Here is a 20,949-nt window from a genome sequence, read left to right as displayed (position 1 = left end):
CAGGACAAACCTTTGGTCCTCGAAGCAAAGAGAAGAAGCGCTCCGTAAGTGTCAATGGGTCCCCAGACTGTCCCATTTTGTATAACTCGGCATAAAAACCCTTCAGTACTTTGTTAATATACTCTGTTTTAGTCATTCTATTATCCTTTGACTCTCGCACTGAGGGGATAGCCCTGTCATGAAGAAATAGTCAATTCTAGTATGACATTGATGAGGAGCAGAGAAAAAAGTGAATCATTTATCCTCAGGATGCACTGTTCTCCAAACGTCCAAATACTCCACCTCCTCACAAACTGTGCGAAAGCGCTTGCTTGTTGGGTGGGAAAATTTCTGGTTACTGGGAGTTTGTCCACCAAGAGGTTCAGGTGACGGTTGAAGTCCCCACCTACAATAGAATCAGCTGACCCCAGCTCAGGAAAGTGCATTAAGAAGTAACAAAATCAGGGGAATAATTTGGTGGATCATACAAGTTCATCATCAAAACAGATTCTCCATACAAAGATCCTTTAATAATCACATGTCTACCCCCTTGCTCTTTCGACAGCCTCTACCTTGAACTAATCATTTTTATTGACTAATATTGCTACGCCCCAAATTACTGGTTGAGAACAATACAAAAAAACCTTCCCCACCAAATTCTATTTCAACTTTAAGTGCTCCTTGTCATCTAAGTGAATTTCATGCAACAAAGGTATATCAACTTTGGAAAAACAAGATCTTTTTTCTTTTAATAGGATGATGCACTCCCTGCACATTCCAGGAGCACAATTTTAAATTAGCTGCTGTCATTTTTCAATCAGCCAGAAAAAAGTATAGGATAGGATTTTCGCTCAATGTTCAGATGTGCACCAAAAAGATCTCCATCTCCAGTCGTGCCAGAGGCACCTTAGATAGGGAGAGAGTCCAGATATTTCAACGAGCTGCAGACTGGAATTCAAAATGATTGCCTTCAATGGACTTCACTAAAACCAAGCCACTAACCAGATTATCACATGTCTTTATGCAGTTGTCAGATATCACCCTCAGTGTTGTAGGATAAAGCAGGGCATAATTCACTCCAACAGCCTTCAGTCATTTCCTAACTTCATCGAAGCCTCTACATTTCTGTTGGACTGCCGAGAAATCTTGGAAGAAAGAGAACCTCTCCCCTTCATGGAGCCAGGTCCCAAGATGCCTCAGTGTCTCCAATACATTCTGGTCATCCAAGCAGTCTTGAAAATAAATAATTACAGTCTGGGTGCATTGGTTGTTCCCAGGCCTCAAAGACAGGACATGATGTGTCCTTTCCAACTTGATACGCCCAGCTTTTGCATCCAGCTTAGGAAAACACGGTAACCAGCTGTGAAAAGATGTAACAAGGATCTTACCCTCCACTCCTTCTGGCAGACCAATGTCCCGGACATTGTTCTTCCAGTGTAATTTCTTCAGATCCTCCAGGATTTCTGACATACCACACAGCTGGTTTCTAATGCCAGGTGGATGTACCTTTAAGAAATGGGTGTTTATCAAATAGCTGCAGTGATGTCAGGGTGTGGGTGGAGTTGGGCTGTCTGTCTGGCTTTTACTTTTGTTTAGTTCGCTTTCAGTTGGAGAGCTGCATGTGAACCAAGCAGACGTGTGTACTGATCTTTCTCTCCACAAGTTAAAGAATGTCTTCAGCTCATTGATGATTTCAAAGTAATACCTGTTTCTGTAAAGTATTTAAAGTATTTGTTAAAAAATGTTTTGGGCTTATGTATGTTGTTAGGAAAGTTACTAAGGGTTACCTATAGAATATTGTATTTGAGAAAGTATCAGTGTTTGTAGTTGATAAGATGTTTACTGTGTGTTTATAAAGTGTTAACTGAATTCATAGAATAAACATTGTTTTGTTTTAAAAATACTTTAGATCTCTGTTGCATCACACCTGTAAAGTGGGCCCTTGTGCGCCCCATAACCAAAATCTATTAAAAGTTGTGGGTCAGGTGAACTCCATGGTATACTTTGGTGCTCTCTAAACCCTGGCCCATAATATTAAGAATTGCACGCATGTCTCAGCTGAGGAAGTTATATTTTCGACAGTCAGGATTTCTTCCTCCATTTCATCAAGCCTTTTACCAGTATTCTGTGGGTTGTTCTCGTGAACACTAATATTCTATGCCAGCAAAATGAGTTTGCTGTCTCTAACTCTAATGATGTTCGCAGTCATTATCTGACATGCCTTTGAGAATGTCGGATCAAGAGTTCGCTCGAGGATCAATTTGTCATTTTGAGGAGTTAGCTCCGCCCCAGTTGCATCCGACTGGTCCCTTTTATTGACAATTCTGTTTGGATTCCTCAGCAGTTTTTCTCCAATGCTCAACCAGAAATCTTGACGGATGTACTGTGGAGTATTTACTCTCCAGAGCTAGCATGTTCCACGTAAACAGGATAAATGAAGGATTAAAAGATAAAGCACGCGGAAATGCTGCTATTCCTGCATCTGTATCACTTGGTACAGGCACAGACACATGATGCGAAGGCTATGGAGTTAGGTCACAAATCAGCCATGATCTCATTGGAATGGGGGGGCAATCTCGAGGGGCTGAATGGCCTACTCCTGATCCTATGTTCCTATGATCCCCATCAAGACCAACTGTTTGCTCACTGATACATTAGATTGTCCTTGGCTCAGATTATACGGGCAGTTAGTGCCCATCCGGGGACCTTGTACTCATGACAGCAGCCACTTTCTTTAGAGGGGTAGCCTTTGTCACCCAGCAGCCGTCTTTCCAAAGCAACCATGAGAACATGGTTGGCACCTGGGAATCCCTGAGCACATAAGAGTTATGGCTGCTCCCTGGATGGTGAGCACAGAGCTGCCTAATATACTGTTGTTTGTCGCACACTAACTGCATGTTCAGGGAGTGGTGAGCCCTTTCCGTGAACAAGTACCCCAGGCTGGCCAGGTCTTTAAGGCAGCATGGATGCAGTCAATCACTCCTTGCATTGAGAGAAAACCCCAAATCCCCTCTCTTTTGCTTTGATTATTGAGGTCAGTAGTGAAGGGAACATATGGTCCTGCATATCTGAACATTGCATCTGTGAAGATCTTTATGCAGCGAAGGGCTGCAGGCCGTGTAATTTCACTGAAGTCACAATGTGTGAGCTGAAATGATTCAGAAGCAAAAAGATTGAGAGCCAAGGTGACTATCAGGGCAAATTCACTTCAGGGCAAATGGCATTTGATGTCTCCCCACACAGTTAGATGCAACTAACAGCCAGCAACTCACAGAGAAAAATCAGAGTTGATCTTGAGAGCTGAAGTCTCTGCAAGAACTGTCTCTATCATCTGCAGATAGGCTATCTTTACCATGTAGACAGGATTGGGTGGATAAGGCCTCCTTCCATGCATCTGTGGTTGCTACAGCCTACCCTCAGTTGCCCCTTCTCCTCTGCAGACAATGCTCCCTCATGCACCTCATGCTCCAAAACATCTGGTCTCTCTCTCTCTTTGTCATTCTCCTCCTCCTTTCCTCACTGGAGGATGTATCTCTGCAGAGACCACTATCCCTATAAATGCTGCAGAGTAGATAGATCACAAAGTCCAAGATACACAGCAAATTAATGGTTCGGAACACTGATAATGGCCATGGATTCTGCACTGTCCATGACAGTATCAGTAGGAGTGCCCACTGCACAGCCCTTGTGGAGATGAAGTCCTGTCTTCACATTGAGAATACCCGCCATTGTGTTGTATGGCACTTCCGCCATGCTGAATGGGATAGATTTCGAGCAAATCTAGCAACTCAAGACTGGGCAGCCATGAGGCACTATGGGCCATAAGCAGCAGAACTACACTGAACCATGATCTGTAACCTCATGGCCCACCATACACCCTACTCTATCACTGCCATCAAGCCAGGATATCAACCATGTTCAATGAAGAGTACAGGGGGGCATACCAGGAACAGTACCTAAAAATGAGGTATCAAACAGGTGAAGCTACAACACGACTACTTGCATGCCAAAGTAATGGACAGGGCTAAATGATTCAACAACCAATGGATCAGGCCTCAGCTCTGCAGCAGTGAAAGATGGTAGATAATTAAACAACTCACTGAAGGAGGAGGCTCCACAAATATCCCCATCCTAAATGATGAGGAGCTCAGCACTTCAGTGAAAAAGAGAAGAGTGAGGCATTTGTTACAAACTTCAGTCGGAGTGCTGAGTGGTTAGTGTTATATTACTGGTAATATGTATCGTTGCTGTTGATGCAGATGGTCTGATGGTGTGATCCTGAAGAAACAAGGGGCGGGATTCTACGCAAATCATAGGGGCGGGAAAAAAGGGCGCAAACCCTGGCGGGAACCACTCCGGCGTCGAGCCGCCCCAAAGGTGCGGACTCCTTCGCACCTTCGGGGGCTAGGCCGGCACCGGAGTGGTTGCGACGTGCCGGCCGGCGGGAAGGGGCTTGGCGCCAAGGCAACCGGCGCCGAAGGGCATCCGCCGGCCGGCAGGAGTTGGCGCATACGCGGGAGCGCCAGCGTCTGCTGGCGTCATCACCGCACATGCGTGGGGGGGGTTAATCTCTGCGTCGGCCATCACGGATCGGTACAAGGCTGACGTGGAGGAATAGAGTGCCCCCACGGCAAAGGCCTGCCCCCGGATCGATGGGCCCCGATCGTGGGCCAGGCCACCTTGGGGGCACCCTCCGGGGCCAGATCGCCCTGTGCCCCCCCGAGGATCCCGGAGGCCACCCACAGAGCTGGGTCCCGCTGGTAGGGACCAACCTTGATTTACGCCGGCGGGATCCTCGTTAAACGGGTGGGACTTCGGCCCATCGCGGCCCGGAGAGTTCGGGCGGCCCCCTGGCCTATTGAGTCTTGCCTGTCCCCGCCATTCTCCGGAATGATTCACGCTGGGGTGATTTTTGGGGGGTCACAGAATTCAGAGGACGGCGGGGGCGAGATTCACGCCGACCCCCGGCGATTCTCCGACCCGGGAATCGGAGAATCCCGCCCCACGATTCTTCAACTTATAGCAAACTAATTTATTAAGTAACGATCAATTATATTTGAGTTCAACACTCGACAGAACTATAAATAATTAAATATTAATGTATTTACTGTTTCAAAACTACACATGCAAACTATGCTGTGCTCTGATCTATCTATCATACACTACTGCTAACTAGACACTCCTGGGTGGAAAGAGACCAAGATCATCTGGGAGCTGGTACTTATAGTGGGATCTAGTGATGCCCTCAAGTGGTAGTGTTACAGTTAGATGTTATAATTAACCCTTTAGTTGTATACATGTATACATATCATTACAAATAGTACATCTCAGAATCCTCTGGACGTACCCAGCATCATAGTTGTCAGTCTTGACCAATTTGATTCACTCCACGTGATATCAAAACAGGCTGAAGGCACTGGATACTGAAAAGGCTCTGGGTCCTGACAATATTCCGGCAATAGTGCTGAAGACTTGTGCTCCAGAACTTGCCGCATCCCTAGCTGAGCTGTTCCAGTACAGGTACAATTCTGGCATATGCCTGGCAATGTGGAAAATTGCCCAGATGTGTCCTGTACACATGAAACAGGACAAATCCACCCGACAAATGACCATCCCATCAGTCTACTCTCGACCTTCAGGTGACGGAAGGGGTCATCAACAGTGCTATCAAGCAGCACAAACTCAGAAATAACCTCTTCATGGGCGCTCAGTTTGGGTTCTGCCAGGGCCACTCATCACCTGGCCTCATTAAAACCTTGGTTCAAACATGGGTGAGGTGAGAGCAACTGCCCTTGACATCAAGGCAGCATTTGATTGAGTGTGTCTTCAAGGAGCACCAGCAAAACTGGAGTCAATGAGAATCAGGGGAAAAACTCTCCACTGATTGGAGTCATATAAAGGACAAAGGAAGATGGCTTTGGTTATTGGGGCTCAGTTATCCCAGCTCCAGGACATCACTGTAGGAGTTCCTCAGGATAGTGTCCTAGGCCCAAACATAATCAGCTGCTTCATCAATGACCTTCCTTCTATCACACGGTCAGAAGTGGGGATGTTCGCTGGTGATTGCACTACGTCAGCACCATTTGTGACTCCTCAGATACTGAAGCAATTCATATCCAAATGCAACAAAACCTGGACAATATCCAGGCTTTGGCTGACAAGTGGCAAGTTAGTCATGCCGCACAAGTACCAGGCAATGACCATCTCCAACAGGAGAGAATCTAACCGTCTCTTGACATTCAAGGGTTAAAATTGGCCAGAAACTCAAATGGACTAGCCATTTCATACCTCATATCTTAGAACTCCCAGCAACTCTACAAGAGCTGATGAATGTCGGTGCTGAATAATAGTAGTCAGTAGTCACATGAGGGGTGTTTCAACAAACTCGGAAACGCAATACGCAAGGAGACAAATCTGTCCCACTCCAACAGAAATAAATCTGCCCCACTGTAGGTAGATGCTTCCACAAAAAGACTAGGAGCAGCCATGGTACATGAGGAAAACCTGACAGCATTCAGATCCAAAACGCTCGCATCAGCTGAGACTAGATATGCCAACATAGCAGGAGAGCTTTTGACAGTTACGTATTGATGTGAGAAATTCTTATACACATCTCTATGGGAGAATGTTTGTAGTGGAGAGTGATAATCGTCCACTGGAGCTGATCTACAAGAAGAATCTGTGTAGTGCTTGAAGCTACAGAGTTATGATTCCGCTCTGAAATTCAAGCCAGAAAGGGAAATATTTTGGTTGTCGTCACAGGATAAACATGAGTTCAAAGGTAGAAAGATCAATGAGAACATAACACCACTGAAACTGAATCAAATTAAAGATGAGACCAGTACTCACAGATGCCCTCTCAGCAAGATGTCCAGGATTGGCCTGATAAGGTACAGCAAGCCCAGACAGCAATACAGCAGTATTGGTCTATCAGACATAGGGCGTCATTCTCCGCCTGCAGGAGTCTCCGTTTTGCCGGCGCCCGGGGGTTTCCCGACGGCGTGGGGCTGCCCCACAATGGGAAACCCCATTGACCGGCCGGTGTTACGGAGACTCCCGCCGGCAGGTCGGGGCAGAAATGTGGCGGGGCGGGTAGGAGAATTTCGCTCAAGATTTCTCACTAGAAGATGGTGTTCTGTTAGCTGGATCCAGAATAATCATACCCACAATGATGCAGGAAGAACTTCTTCAGAAGATACATGAAGGCCACATGAGAACGGAGAAGTATAAACTCAAAGCCAGACCAGCTGTGTACTGGATAGGTATTGCCAAAATCATTGAAAGAACCATGGGCGAAATTCTCCCCAAACGGCGCGATGTCCGCCGACTGGCGCCCAAAACGGCACCAATCAGACGGGCATCGCGCCACCCCAAAGGTGCGGAATGCTCCGCATCTTTGGGGGCCGAGCCCCAACATTGAGGGGCTAGGCTGACGCCGGAGGGATTTCCGCCCCGCCAGCTGGCGGAAACGGCCTTTGTTGCCCCGCCAGCTGGCGCAGAAATGACGTGTCGGGGCGGCGCATGCGCGGGAGCGTCAGCGGCCGCTGACAGTTTCCCGCGCATGCACAGTGGGGAGAGTCTCTTCCGCCTCCGCCATGGTGGAGACCGTGGCGGAGGCGGAAGTGAAAGAGTGCCCCCACGGCACAGGCCCGCCCACGGATCGGTGGGCCCCGATCGCGGGCCAGGCCACCGTGGGGGCACCCCCTGGGGCCAGATCGCCCCGCGCCGCCCCCAGGACCCCGGAGCCCACCCACGCCGCCTTGTCCCGCCGGTAAATAGGTACTCTAATTTACGCCGGCGGGACAGGCAATTTCTCGGCGGGTCTTCGGCCCATCCAGGCCGGAGACTCGAGCGGGGGGGGGGCCCGCCAACCGGCGATGCCCGATTCCCGCCCCCGCCGAATATCCGGTACCGGAGACTTCGGAAACCGGCGGGGGCGGGATTCACGGCGGCCAACGGCCATTCTCCGACCGGCTGGGGGGTCGGAGAATGACGCCCCATGTCTCCATGCAATATATGCCAGAAGCATCTGAATCAGACCCCACGGCAGAAAGAGGAGATAGTTACTACTGCAGTACCACCTGGACCATGGTATATTGTGGGAGCCAATTATTTTACACACAATCAAGAATGGTACCAGATAGTTGCAGCCTACTACTCAAAGGTCCCTTTTATCTGAAAGGTGAAGGGTTTCAGGGCAACAACAATCATCTCACTCAGCAGCATGAGTTCTGGTTGTTGAGCGAGGGATTTCACAAAGAATATGTGACAATGGGACCCAATTTGTCTCCAGATAATTGAAGGGATTAGCTGAATAGTACGGGTTCAACATGATCACCTCATCACCACATTACCCAAGGAAACGTGAGTTTATAGAAAGACCCATCTGGACACTGAAGAAAATCTTCACGAAATGTTGAGAGACAAGACATGAATCTTGCTGGCTTGTCACTCTGATTTACACCTCTTAAAGCTGGCATGAGCCTGCAGAGCTGTTAAATGGAAAAAAGAGTGACACAACTCTGCCAAGCAAGATACTTCCTCCATGTGACCAGGAGCATGTATGACACTGATGCACAGATAGAAGGAGATCAACACTTCAACAAGGATGTCAAATCCCAGCCTGAGCTGTTGAAAGGACAGACTGTACATGTACAGGATCCAATCATGTAAATCTGGAACCCAGCAAAAGTTGTTGATGAAGCTGATACTCCAAGGTCATCATATATCATTGAGAATGAAAATGGTAAGCAAATGAGAAGTAGCAGAGTTCATATTCAAACTGCCCCTGAGTTTGAAAACGAGAAAGAATAATCACACAACAGCAGTATTACTAACCAGTGAGACAGCATCGACAACATCACTAACCAAGTGTGGCAACATCAACAATGTCAACAGCAAGTAACACAACATCAGCAATATCAAGCACGAATCCTACACCAGAAGCAACACACTGACATTCACCTGTGTAGCGTGCCAACCCATCACTGAGTGCGGTGAATGCCAAATTCACAAGATGGAAAAACAACATCCTGCCACTTAAGTGATACCATGAATAATGTTTTAGTAAGAAAAGAACGCAAGCTATAAAAGTCTCTCGAGATGTTCAGTTTATTCATAAAAGTTGATTCTAAATATTCTTCATTGAGAAAAAAAGTTAATGATTAGAACAATTGTAGCCAAAATTCTCCTTTTGGGAGAATATTTTCTCCCGCCAGAGATGAATCGCCTATGATTTACCCCTGCGCTAAGAGTGCAAATCAGAGGTAATTCACCATCCCTTGCCATGCAAATTTATGCACTTGGGGATTGGGAGGTATTCCTTTGCGAATCCTGCTATTGGGCCGCCATTTTGAGTGGGCAGCCTGATAGCGAGGTCTGGCTGTTGGGTCCCCGCAATGTAATTCTGTCTCCCCACCACAGGACTTTCTAGGTCAACCCTCCCCCACAATAAGAGGGTGGCACCCTCACGAGAGGACCCCCCCCCCAATAAAGAACCCCCCATCAGAGACTCCCCACAAGAGAGACCCCCAGAAAACCCCCCACCAGAAGAGAGACCCCAACCAAAAGCCCCCCAAAATAATAATAATAATCTTTAATAATAATATTAATGTCACAAATAGACTTACATCAACACTGCAATGAAGTGACTGTGAAAAGCCCCCAGTCGCGACATTCTGGCGCTTGTTCGGATACACTGAGGGAGAATTCAGAATGTCCAAATTACCGAACAGTAGGTCTTTAAGGACTTGTGGGAGGAAACCCAAGCACCCGGAGGAAACCCACACAGACACAGGGAGAATGTGCAGACTCCGCACAGACAGTGACCCAAGCCGGGAATCAAACCTGGGACCCTGGCGCTGTGAAGCAACAGTGCTATCCACTATGCTACTGTGCTGCCCATAAGAGAGACCCCCTCCAGAGACTCCCCATAAGAGAGACCCCCACAGAAACCTCCATAAGAGACAGCCCCACAAGAAACCTCCCCATAAGAGAGACCCACACCAGAGACCACCCATTAGCGAGACTTCCAGTGCCACTCCATAAGAGAAACCTCTGCCTGGAAGCCACAATTACAAAGACCCCTGCGTGGAAGCCACCATTAAAGAGATCCCTGCCTGGAAGCCCCCATTACAGTGACCCCTGCCTGGAAGCCCCCACTACAGAGACCCCTGCCTGGAAGCCCCCATTACAGAGACCACTGTCTGGAAGCCCCCAATACAGAGACCCCTGTCTGGAAGCCCCCATAACAGAGACCCCTGCCGGGAAGCCCCCATTACAGAGACCACTGCCTGGAAGCTATAGAGCAGTCCAGACAGAGACAGTGAAAAAACAATCACTACTTTAAAACTCATCTGCGCAATACACCTGCTGGCTTAGGCAGAAGAAGCAATACCTGTAAATTCCTAGAAAGGGAAAATCACATCAACTGGGTTCAAACCCCCTCAGATCTTTGATCTGCAAGGCTTTCATTCTCATCAATATGAAATTGATTTTACAAGGCTGTGATTGACAGCTTGCACACACCCGTCTGTCTGGATTGTTTAATCTCATTTCCTTTCATGCTAGAGTGAATTTCAAGTACCCAGCTGTGAAACTAACCACAATGTTTATAAATATCAAGGTTTGGGATAATTCTTTCATGGCAGGTAAGCGTTGCTGTGAAGGCCAGAATTTGTTGTCCATTGCTAATTGTCTTTGAGAAGGTAGGAGTGAGCCACCTTTGTGAACTGCTGCAATCCATGTTGTGTAGGTGCACCCACATTAGGTTGGTAGTGCCAACCTGGCAGTGCCATCCTGTGCCAGGGGCAGTGCTGAGGCATTGCCCGGGGCGGATCCTCTGGGAAACTATTGGGGCTGGGATTATCATTTTGTTTGTTGGGGGTGAAGGAGAGCCCCAATGCATGATTCTGTGGTGAGGGGGTGCAAGGGGAAGGCCCTGGTGGCATGAAACCCCCGCAGACTCCCTTCCCTTATCGTTTTCAACATTCTTTTGCATTCTGGCAGCACTTCAACAGCAGTAATATGCATTGTCAAATCCATAATCTCTAGGATTTTAATGTGGAATGTGCGTGGGTTAAATGGTTCGATTAAACGGTCTTGGTGTTTGCGCACCGATAGAGTTTGAGAGCAGATGTGGTTTTCCTGGAGGAGACACATTACGGGTGAAGAATCAGATGCAGCTCAGGAAGGGATGAGGATGGTGGGGCAGACGTTACACTTGGGGTTTGACTCTCAGTCGAGGGGAGCTGCGATACTGTTCAGTAAAAAGACAGCATTTGTGGTGGTCAGGGAGGTGCAGGACCCGAGGGGGTAGGTTTGCGATAGTGAGTGGGGTTTTAGCGAGGGCATCGGTAGTATTAGTGAATGTATACATGCCCAACTGGGACAATGGGGACTTTATCAAGAAGCTGTTAGTGTCCAACCCGAACTTGGATTCCCATCAGTTGATGATGGGGGCAAATTTAATTGTGTATTGGACCCTAGGGTGGATAGATCAAGTCCCAAGTCAATGTCTAGGTCGGGGACGGCAAGGGATTTGGGGGTATTCATGGAGCAGTTAAGACGGGTGGACCCGTGGATGTTTAAGCACCTAGGAGAGAGTGACTACTCCTTTTTCTCAAATGTTCACCGCGTCTCCTCCTGCATTGATTTGTTTGTGATGGGGAAAGCAGTGTTGTCGGATGGTGGCAGCACAGTATGCAGGGATCGTAATTTTGGACCACGAGCTGCATTTGGTGGATGTGAGGTTTGAGACGGGACGGGCGCAGAGACCGAGGTGGAGGTTTGATTTGACGCTTTTGGCAGATAAAATGTTTTGTGATAAGGTGGCAGTGGTGATAAAGAATGATGTGGAACTTAATCAAAATGGAGAGGTTTCTGTGGCCAGGTTCTGGGAGGCACTGAAGGCGTGGTTTGGGAGGAGGATATTTCTCATAAGGCTTAAAGGGATAAAGTTGAAAGGGAGGAGAGGAATAGGACGTTATAAGTTACTGTAAATGTGGATCATAAATATTCGGTGGCCCCAAGTAGGGAGTTGTTGGCGAAAAGGAAGAAAGGCATGGGAAATTTTGCAGGTGAGGGCAGCAGCGGGGGGGGGGGGGGGGGGGGGGGGGGGGATGTTGGTGACAACATTGAAGAAAATCAATGAGGCGTTTGAGGCTTTTTACCATGTGTTGTATGGATCTGGGACTAGGGAGGAGGATGCAGATATGGGACATTTTTTGGATGGGTTTTTCACAGGTAGAAGAGGAAAAGCAACAGTCACTGGAGGCACCATTGGGGCTGCAGGGAATAATGGCGTGCAAGGGGTTGATACGGCCAGGAAAGGCACCAGGGCTGATGGCTTCCCAGTTGAATTTAAAAAGCTGTATTTGGCTGAGTTGGCACCTCAACTTTTGAGTATGTTTAATGAATCATTGGTAAGGGGAAGTTGCTAGCTATACTGGTGCAGGCTTCTATCTCTTTGATCCCCATGAAGGAGAAGGATCTGACTGAGTGTGGGCACTACAGGCCCATCTGAATAAGGACGTGAAGATATTGGCCGAGTTGTTGGCGAGGCGGTTGAAGGGGAGTGTGCCATATGTATTCGCGGAGGATCAGGCAATGTTTGTTAAGTGGCGGCAGTTGTCTAGTAATATCAGGAGATTATTGAATGTGTATATGACCCCGTCACAAAGTAGAGTACCTGAGGTAATCGCATCAATGGATGTGGAGAAGGCCTTTGATCGGGTTGAGTGGAGGTACTTATTTGAGATCCTTAGAAGGTTTGGATTTGGGCCAACGTTCGTTGAAGGGGTACGGTTATAATTTGCATCCCCCCGGCAAGTGGGAGGATGAATGTGATGAAGCTGTGGTATTTTAGGTTGCATAGGAGGACAAGGTACGGATGCCTGTTGTCTTCATTGTTGTTCATGTTGGCGATTGTGCTCTTGCTTTGAATACGTAGTAGGGCATTGTGAGGGAGTAAAGAGCATAGAGTGCCATTGTAGACTGATGACTTACTGTTGTAGGTTGAAAATCCACTGGAGCGTATGAGGGGAATTATGGACTTGCAGGGGAATTTGGGACATTTTCTGAGTATAAATTAAAAGTGGAAAAAAGCGAGGTTTTCCCGGTGAATGCCCAGGGGTGAAGTGTGAATCTTGGTCCCTTGCCATTCAAGGTGGCCAGGGTAAGGTTTTGCTATTTGGGGATTCGGGTGGCTCATGACTGTTCAACTATGCATAAATTGTCTGGCCTGGTAGGGAGGGGGTCAAAGGGGATTTGAAGAGGTGGGATGCCCTGCTGCTGTCATTGGCGGGGAGAGTACAGATCGGGAAAATGAAAATGTTGCCACGATTTTTATTTATCTTTCAATCTCTTCCAATTTTCATTCCCAAGGCGTTTTTCTGGAGGGAGGATCAATTGATTTCTGAATTTATTTGCACAGGCAAGACCTTGAGGATTAGTCGGGTCATTTTTCAGGGGGGCTGGGGCGGGGGGGGGGGGGGGGGGGGGGGTGGAGGCGTGTTGGGGGGCTGGCTCTACCAAAGCTGTTGCGTTATTATTGGATGGCAAACTCTGAGAAGGTGAGACAATGGTGGGAAAGGGGGGGGGGTGCAGGTGGAGCAGGACTCTTGTAGGGGATGGGTCTGAAGGCCCTGGCGACAGCTCTGCTGCCATTTTCTCTGGCGGGATATACTAGCAGTCCTGTTACCAGAGCATACATTGTTGGAGAAGTTGTCGGTTCCGGATGAGAGAGGGGAAGGGAAGATCGGGGATTTGTATGGGTGGTTGGGGAGGGGGGAAGGAGAAGGTGCTTGTGGAAGTGATTATGTGCAAGTGGGAGGAAGAGCTGGAGATTGAGATGGGGTGGGAGGACCTAGAGTGCAATAATTCTCTTTACTCGACCTCTTCTTGTGAGAGGATGAGTCTTATACAATTCATTGTGGTGCACAGGGCCCATATGACATGGACCCATACGAGTGTTTTTTTTTCCGGGAATGGAGGATGTATGTGAGAGGTGTGGGAGGCGGACGATGATTCATGCTCATTTGTTCTGGGGATGTGCAAAACTGGAGAATTCCTGGGAGGTGGTTTTCAAGGCTCGTCAGGGATAGTGAGGGTGAGGATGACACCGTGCCCTTTCCAGGCGATTTGGGGGATTTTGGAATTGCCAGTGCTGTTGGAGAGGAAGGGGGCCGATGTTGTGACCTTCGTCTCTCTGATTGGCCAGAGGAGGTTGGCAGCGCGGTCGGGGGTTCCGGGATCAGTACAAATTCTTGAGGTTGGAAAAGATTACGTTGACCCTTACGGGGTCGAAAGGGGTTTTACACGTGGTGGAGGCTGTGTTTGAAGACTTGTTCATCACCAGTGGGGAGAGTGGGTGCTGGTGGGGTGTTTAGGAGTGAAGAAGGGGGGGAAATTTGAAAAACTGTGTGTGACATATTTATATTGATGTGTTATTTGTTGTCTGCATTGGCATGTGTTTGGAATAAAATATATATTTTTTAAATTCCATAATCCCTTGCTCTTCCTGTCTTCAGTGTTCTGTATTTTCCAATTGTATAACATACACAGCAACACAGTCTCTTCTCTGTTCTCAGAGTTCCATTTCAACACAAAGAATTGCTGTAAAACTGCCGAACAGAGAAAAAACTTTAATCTGGAGAACCTGGGGCGACATTCTCCGACCCCCCGCCGTGAGTCCCGCCACCGCTGGTTGCCGAAGTCTCCGGCACCGGATATTCGGCGGGTGCGGGAATCGCGCCGCGCCGGTTGGCGGGCCCCTCCGCTCGATTCTCCGGCCCGGATGGGCCGAAGTCCCGCCGATAAATTGCCTGTCCCGCCGGCGTAAATTAAATCACCTACCTTACCGGCAGGACAAGGTGGCGTGGGCGGGCTCCGGGGTCCTGGGGGGGTGCGGGGTGATCTGACCCCGGGGGGTGCCCCCACGATGGCCTGGCCCGCGATCGGGACCCACCGATCCGCGGGCGGGCCTGTGCCGTGGGGCCACTCTTTCACTTTCGCCTCAGCCACGGTATCCACCATGGCGGAGGTGGAAGAGACTCCCTCCACTGCGCATGCGTGGGAAACTGTCAGCGGCCGCTGACGCTCCCGCGCATGCGCCACCCGGAGATGTCATTTCCGCGCCAGCTGGCGGGGCGGAAATTCCTCCAGCGTCGGCCTAGCCCCTCAATGTTGGGGCTCGGCCCCCAAAGATGCGGAGCATTCCGCACCTTTGGGGCAGCACGATGCCCGTCTGATTGGCACCGTTTTGGGCGCCAGTCGGCGGACATCGTGCCGTTTCCGGAGAATTTTGCCCCTGGCCTGTATTCACTTTTCATCAATGCGCAGTTTTCTGAACTGCCATAAAGAAAAACAGCTGACTCTTTCAATTTCAAGTGCCTTTCAATTTACCCTTTGCTTCTGAGCTCTTCATCCCCATGGAAACCTCAGGCCACATGGACATTTCTTAGACGATAATGATGGCATAATAAATAAACCAATTAACCTTCTTTCAAACTGCCCCCCAGCATATTTTATTCTTAAAGGGGCATTGTACAAAATAAATTACAGGATTAACTCATCACATATGTCATCACATTATCCTCAGTATGAGGACAGGACCTCATCTCCAGTGGACTGTGTTTGATTGAGTGAACGGAGGGCCCAGTGCAGTTATTAAGAAGGAAGCACATGGTATACCATTTAAAGACAAGCAAACTTATACTTGAAGGACAAAGTTTGAGTTTGTCTTTTTTTGCAACTGAATGACTAAGCTTTTTTTGTGCCAGTTTGGCAAAATCTATGACACATGTTATTTATCATTGCTTAAATAACTGCCTATTAATTTGCAATTAAAAGATCTATTCATACAGATTACTGGAAGTAGAGACTGAGCAGATTGACTCAATGACTCAGTTTAATCCAGGCATATTTTGAAAGGTCAAGCAGATGCATACTGTAGCGTAACTGCAAAACAAATTTACTCCTCCTCACTGCTATCATACGCCACTATTTTTGGGTGTGAAATTTTGTTTTATTTTTGAATGGCGCAAGTAATGAACTGCAGAAATTAATAAAGTCATACTTTTTATGTTATCATTCACTGTATGCATGAATAGCAGTGTATTGCTTTAATGCTCTAAATAAATCATTATGGGTGATTTGTGTAGGAGGGTAATTTTGCCATAAGTGAATAACTTCACATTTTCATCTGCGGAAAATGTCATGAAAAATGTGCATATTTTCAGAAGTACTTGCTGTTCTTCAGGATACAATAATCCTAATTAGCACAGTAGGTGTAATGATACAACGTCAAAAGTAAATTGGCTGAGTACAATTTCTTACTCAGTCTCATGATTAATTATTTTGCTAGACTGTAAAACAAATAGCAATGAATCATTTACCATAATAAGATGCATATTTTGTTTGCATATTTTTGTATTTATTCTATGTTATTCCTCCATTTAGGTCAACTGAAGCCACACTTCATTTGACGAGTGAGGCAAATAACTAACAACCTGTTTTCAAGAAAGAAACAATACTTCTCTCAGCTACCTGCTTGGAACATGATGAGAGCAGCATGAAATTGCACACCCTCATATTTTCCTCCTTTGTTTCCAGTGGGTAATTGCTTAATCTTTGCATCTTTGCCAACAAACAGATTCAGAACTGGCCACATGAAGAAATTCAAATGAATTTCCCTTTCCTAATACCATAGCATCATCAGGCCACCATACTGCTGCATTGCTCCAAAAAGTAAAATAAATCTTTAATTAATAACTGTGCTGGGTTGATATTGATATGTTAAAATTGTAATGTACAATATAAAAGGAAGAATATGATGAAACCTGTCCAATAATACGACAGAATTCCCGCAATGGCTGAAAGAGGAAATATATCTTGTGGAAATACTGAGCTAAAGCAAGGTCCCCATGTTTGATCCTGAATCTCTGATAGGTCGCCTGTTCTCAGCTGGAATGCTGGCAGGTTACTTTTAGTTTATTCATTTACAGGATGTGGGTGTCGTTGGATTGGCAAGCATTATTGCACATCTCTAACTGCCCTTGAGAAGGTGGTGGTCACCCTTCTTGAACCTCTGCAATCCCTGAGATGTAGGTACACCCACAGCGTTGTTAGCAAGAGAGTTGCAGGACTTTGATCCAGTGCCAGTGAAGGAACAATATATTTCCAAGTCAGGATGGCGAGTGACTTAGAGGGGAACCTCCAGGTGGTGATGTTCCCAAATATCTGCTTCCCTTCTCCTTCTAGATAGTAGCAATTGTGGGTTTGGAAGGAGCTGTCTAAGGAGCCTTGATGAGTTCCTGCAGTGCAACTTGTAGCTGCTACTGTGCATCGGTGGTGGAGGGTTTGAATGTTTGTGCATTTGATGTCAATCAAGCGAGCTGCTTTGTCCAGGATTATGTTGAATTTCTTGAGTGTTGTTGGAGCTATACTCACCCAAGTAACTGGACAGTATTTCATTACACTCCTGACTTGTACCTTTTGATGGTGGACAGGCTTTGGGGAGTCAAGAGGTGAGTTACTACCCACAAGATTCCTAGCCTTTGAGCTGCGTTCGCAGCCACAGTATTAAATATCACATGGTTTATGTCATGTGATTGGGTGCCCTGCAAACAACCACCACATGATCAGATACCATATGATCAAATTTCCAGGAAGATACCGAACCAAGGTTGACAGCCCTATCCATTGTCCAAGGGTGATGAGGACTATTGCAGTTGGCTGACAAACGGCAAGTAATATTCATACCACACACATGCCAGGCAATGACCATCTCGAACAAGAAAGAATCTTGTTAATATGGCTAGTCCAGTTCAGTTTCTGGTCAATGGTAACCCCCAGGATGTTGATTGTGGGGGATTCAGCGATGGTAATGCCATTGAATGTGAAGGGGTCATGGCTAGATTCTTTCTTGTTGGAGATGGTCATTGCCTGGCACGTGTGTGGTATTAATATTACTTGCCGTTTGTCAGCCCACTGCAATAGTCCTCATCACCCTTGGACAATAGATAGGGCTGTCAACCTTGGTTTGGTATCTTCCTGGTAATTTGATCATGTGGTAGTTGTTTGCAAGGCACCCGATCACATGACATAAACCATGTGACATTTAATCATGATATTTATCTAATATTTAAAAATGTTATTGCATTTGATTGAGTGTTTTGGTATCACCAAGCACCAAAGTATTGGATATTCTTTTGTAGTGAGTTGAATTGCAACATGATTTATAAATCAAGGAAAGAATTGAAAGGAATGATACAGAATGTTTCAATAAAAACTATTTTTCATGGTTTCGAGTGCAATGAGAAATGTGAAGTGAATATCATTGATTCAACAATAATATTAACATGAGCAAATCTAACTCACATTGTTGTACAATGTTTTATAATATACAACAAGTTATAACAACCATATGTAAAACATAAATCAAACCTAATTCAGATCATTGCCTTCCATACCCCACAGTGGAAACCCAGACTCAGAGAGCAGAGGCTTTGTGTGCAGGAAAATGTATCAAAGCTGTCCCACTCCCCAAATAAAACACATTGGCAGGGATTTTCCCCTCCCGCTAGCACGGGCGCGTTTGGCAACGGGAGCGGAAAATATCGCACGAGTACTGGGAGTCTAGTCGGTGGGCAATTTCAATGGAGACCAGAGGGTTGACTTGGAGGAGAACGGGGTTTTGACCAAAGAGAGACCGGGATGTATACTGTGGGGGGTAACAGGGAGAAGACTGTCAAGTGAAGCACAGTGGCTGGCACTGCTGCCTCACAATTCCAGGGACACAGGTTCAATTAAGTCCTTGGGTGACTGGCTGTGTGGAGTTTGCACACCCTCGCCATGTCTGCGTGGGTTTCCTCCAGGTGCTCCGATATCCTCCCACAGTCCAAAGATGTACAGGTTAGGTGGATTGGCCATGATCAATTTGTGAGTTACTGGGGAGTGGGCCTAGGTAGAGTGGTGTCTCAGAGGGTCAGTGCAGGCTCGATTGGCCGAATAGCAACCTTCTGTAACGCAGGGATTTTATGGATAACTAGAAAGTGTGAAAAGCATTGTTCCTAAGGATGTCTTCTGCTCCTAGGCCATGGACTTCTTGCAGCGGCTTCATACAGGGTAGAAAAGCCTGCGGCAGTATGGTGGGTGGGTGGATGGGGAATCATCAACCGTGAAGAGGAAAGGGCGGCAGAGGCTATTCTGAAAGCAGATAGGCGACAGTTTTAGATAGAGGATCTGGATCGGCGCAGGCTTACAGGGCCGAAGGGCCTGTTCCTGTGCTGTAATTTTTCTTTGTTCTTTGTTCTTTGTTCAGAGTATGAACCCCAGAGAGTTGTGCTTGTGGCGCCCTCATTAGACCCTGGGCTACTGACTGCACCTAACATACCTGTAGATATCTAAGATCCAGTGTTGCTAAAGACTATGCAGATCTAGGGAATTGGTTAGTCACATCTGCCACCTTCTGCAGGTTTTGGCGTCATGGGGACCTGGAGGACATCCACTCCCAATGTCCCTGAAAGTTACAGTAGCACTCAATTTGTGTGCCAGTGGCTCCTTCTGGGACTCCATAGGTGACCTCTGTGCGATTTTGTAAACCTTGGCACATAGATAGGTGATGGATGCAATCTTCTCAAGGGCACACAAATTTGTCCATTTCAACTGGCATCAGGGAACGCAGGCAGCAAGAGCGATGGGTTTTGCGCAAATCTCTGGTTTTCTATAGGTGCAGGGTGCCATCAACTGCACTGATATGGCATTAAGATCTCCGTAGCATCAAGCTGTGAACCATGTGAACCACAAGGCCTTCTACTCGCTGAATATTCAGTCTGTGACCAACCAAACTCATCCCTGAGGGTGTGTGCTCAATTCCCAGGGAGTATGCACGACTCCTACTTTCTGAGCCACTTTCAGTTTGCTGACATGTTTCAAGGTCCACAGAGGTTACAGGGTTGTTTCCTCTGGGACAGGGCTACCTACTGAGGAGCTGAGTGATGACACCCTTGCGAAGGCCACAGAGTGCAGCTGTAACAAGATTCAAAGAGGCTCATGCGTCAACTCGCACTTTGGTGGAGCAGACCATAGGGTTGCTGAAGTTGAGCTTCCGGTGCCTGGACCAGTCTGGTGGAGCCCTGCAATACATTCCGAGAGGGTGTCATACATCATGGTTGCTTGCTGCACCCTGCACAAGCTGGCACTGCAGCGCGGGGAGGAACTGCCTCAGGAGGAGATGGAGGAGTGGCACGTTTCCTCCAATGAGGAGAACATCAAAGGGGACGAAGCTGAGGAGGTCCTCGAGGAAGAGAATGTTGGCGATGAGGCCAAGGCAATGTCCAGATGAGGCAGACAAGATTGGAATGTGCTCAATGCTGCTAGATTCATGGAAGGCAATGAGGACATCCAGTGAGGATATAGCATTATCTTCACATAGCTTCTGTGAGCTGATGGCAGTGCACACCCTCTGTGATAAGGCTCTTGTTTTGGGGACAGATCGGTTGCTCATAGCCCCTACATTCCAGCAGAATGATATGACATGCAGCATGGACAATGCATAGGTCCACACAGAGTTTCTGTGAATGTCTGTTTCCTGTCTGGCTGATGGCAGCTCACTTGCTCTCAATGACTAGGGTCATAGCATGGTAATGCAGCAGGAAAAGCTTCACCTCTCCTGATCCTGCACATCCTTTGTGAGCAGTACCATTGAAATTCAGTGTCACCAGGCTGAGGCAAAGAGGGTGGGGAGGGGGGGGCAGCCATACCTCAAAGATGCAGAGGGCACACATTGGCAGTGAGTGACACTAGCCCTTTACATATGGGACACCTCCTCAGTCCCTCCGAGAAACAGGCATGATTGATGCATTCAGTTACTATGAAGGGACATCACCAATGTGCTCGGAATCTTGCACAAAGCACATGGGGGAAGCCTGAGACTGAGCACCAAATCTCTTTCTGGGGCAGGAATCCAGT

The 20,949-nt window shown here is 47.4% G+C and overlaps 1 long non-coding RNA gene across 1 annotated transcript in view; it reads left to right on the top strand.

Annotated features, from left to right (window-relative positions):
• The window catches only part of LOC140392837 (uncharacterized), a 38,157-nt gene extending 21,651 nt beyond the window's left edge, over positions 1 to 16,506 (top strand). The window contains exon 3 of the long non-coding RNA XR_011935467.1: positions 16,438 to 16,506. This is a non-coding gene — a long non-coding RNA (uncharacterized lncRNA). The remainder of the gene's footprint in view (positions 1 to 16,437) is intronic.
• Positions 16,507 to 20,949: the final 4,443 nt, after the last annotated feature.

This window comes from Scyliorhinus torazame, chromosome 1, assembly GCF_047496885.1.
Source record: "Scyliorhinus torazame isolate Kashiwa2021f chromosome 1, sScyTor2.1, whole genome shotgun sequence".
Classification (NCBI taxonomy): Eukaryota; Metazoa; Chordata; class Chondrichthyes; order Carcharhiniformes; family Scyliorhinidae; genus Scyliorhinus; species Scyliorhinus torazame.
Note: the sequence above shows the minus strand (reverse complement) of the source record. Positions and strands in the feature narration are given on the sequence as shown.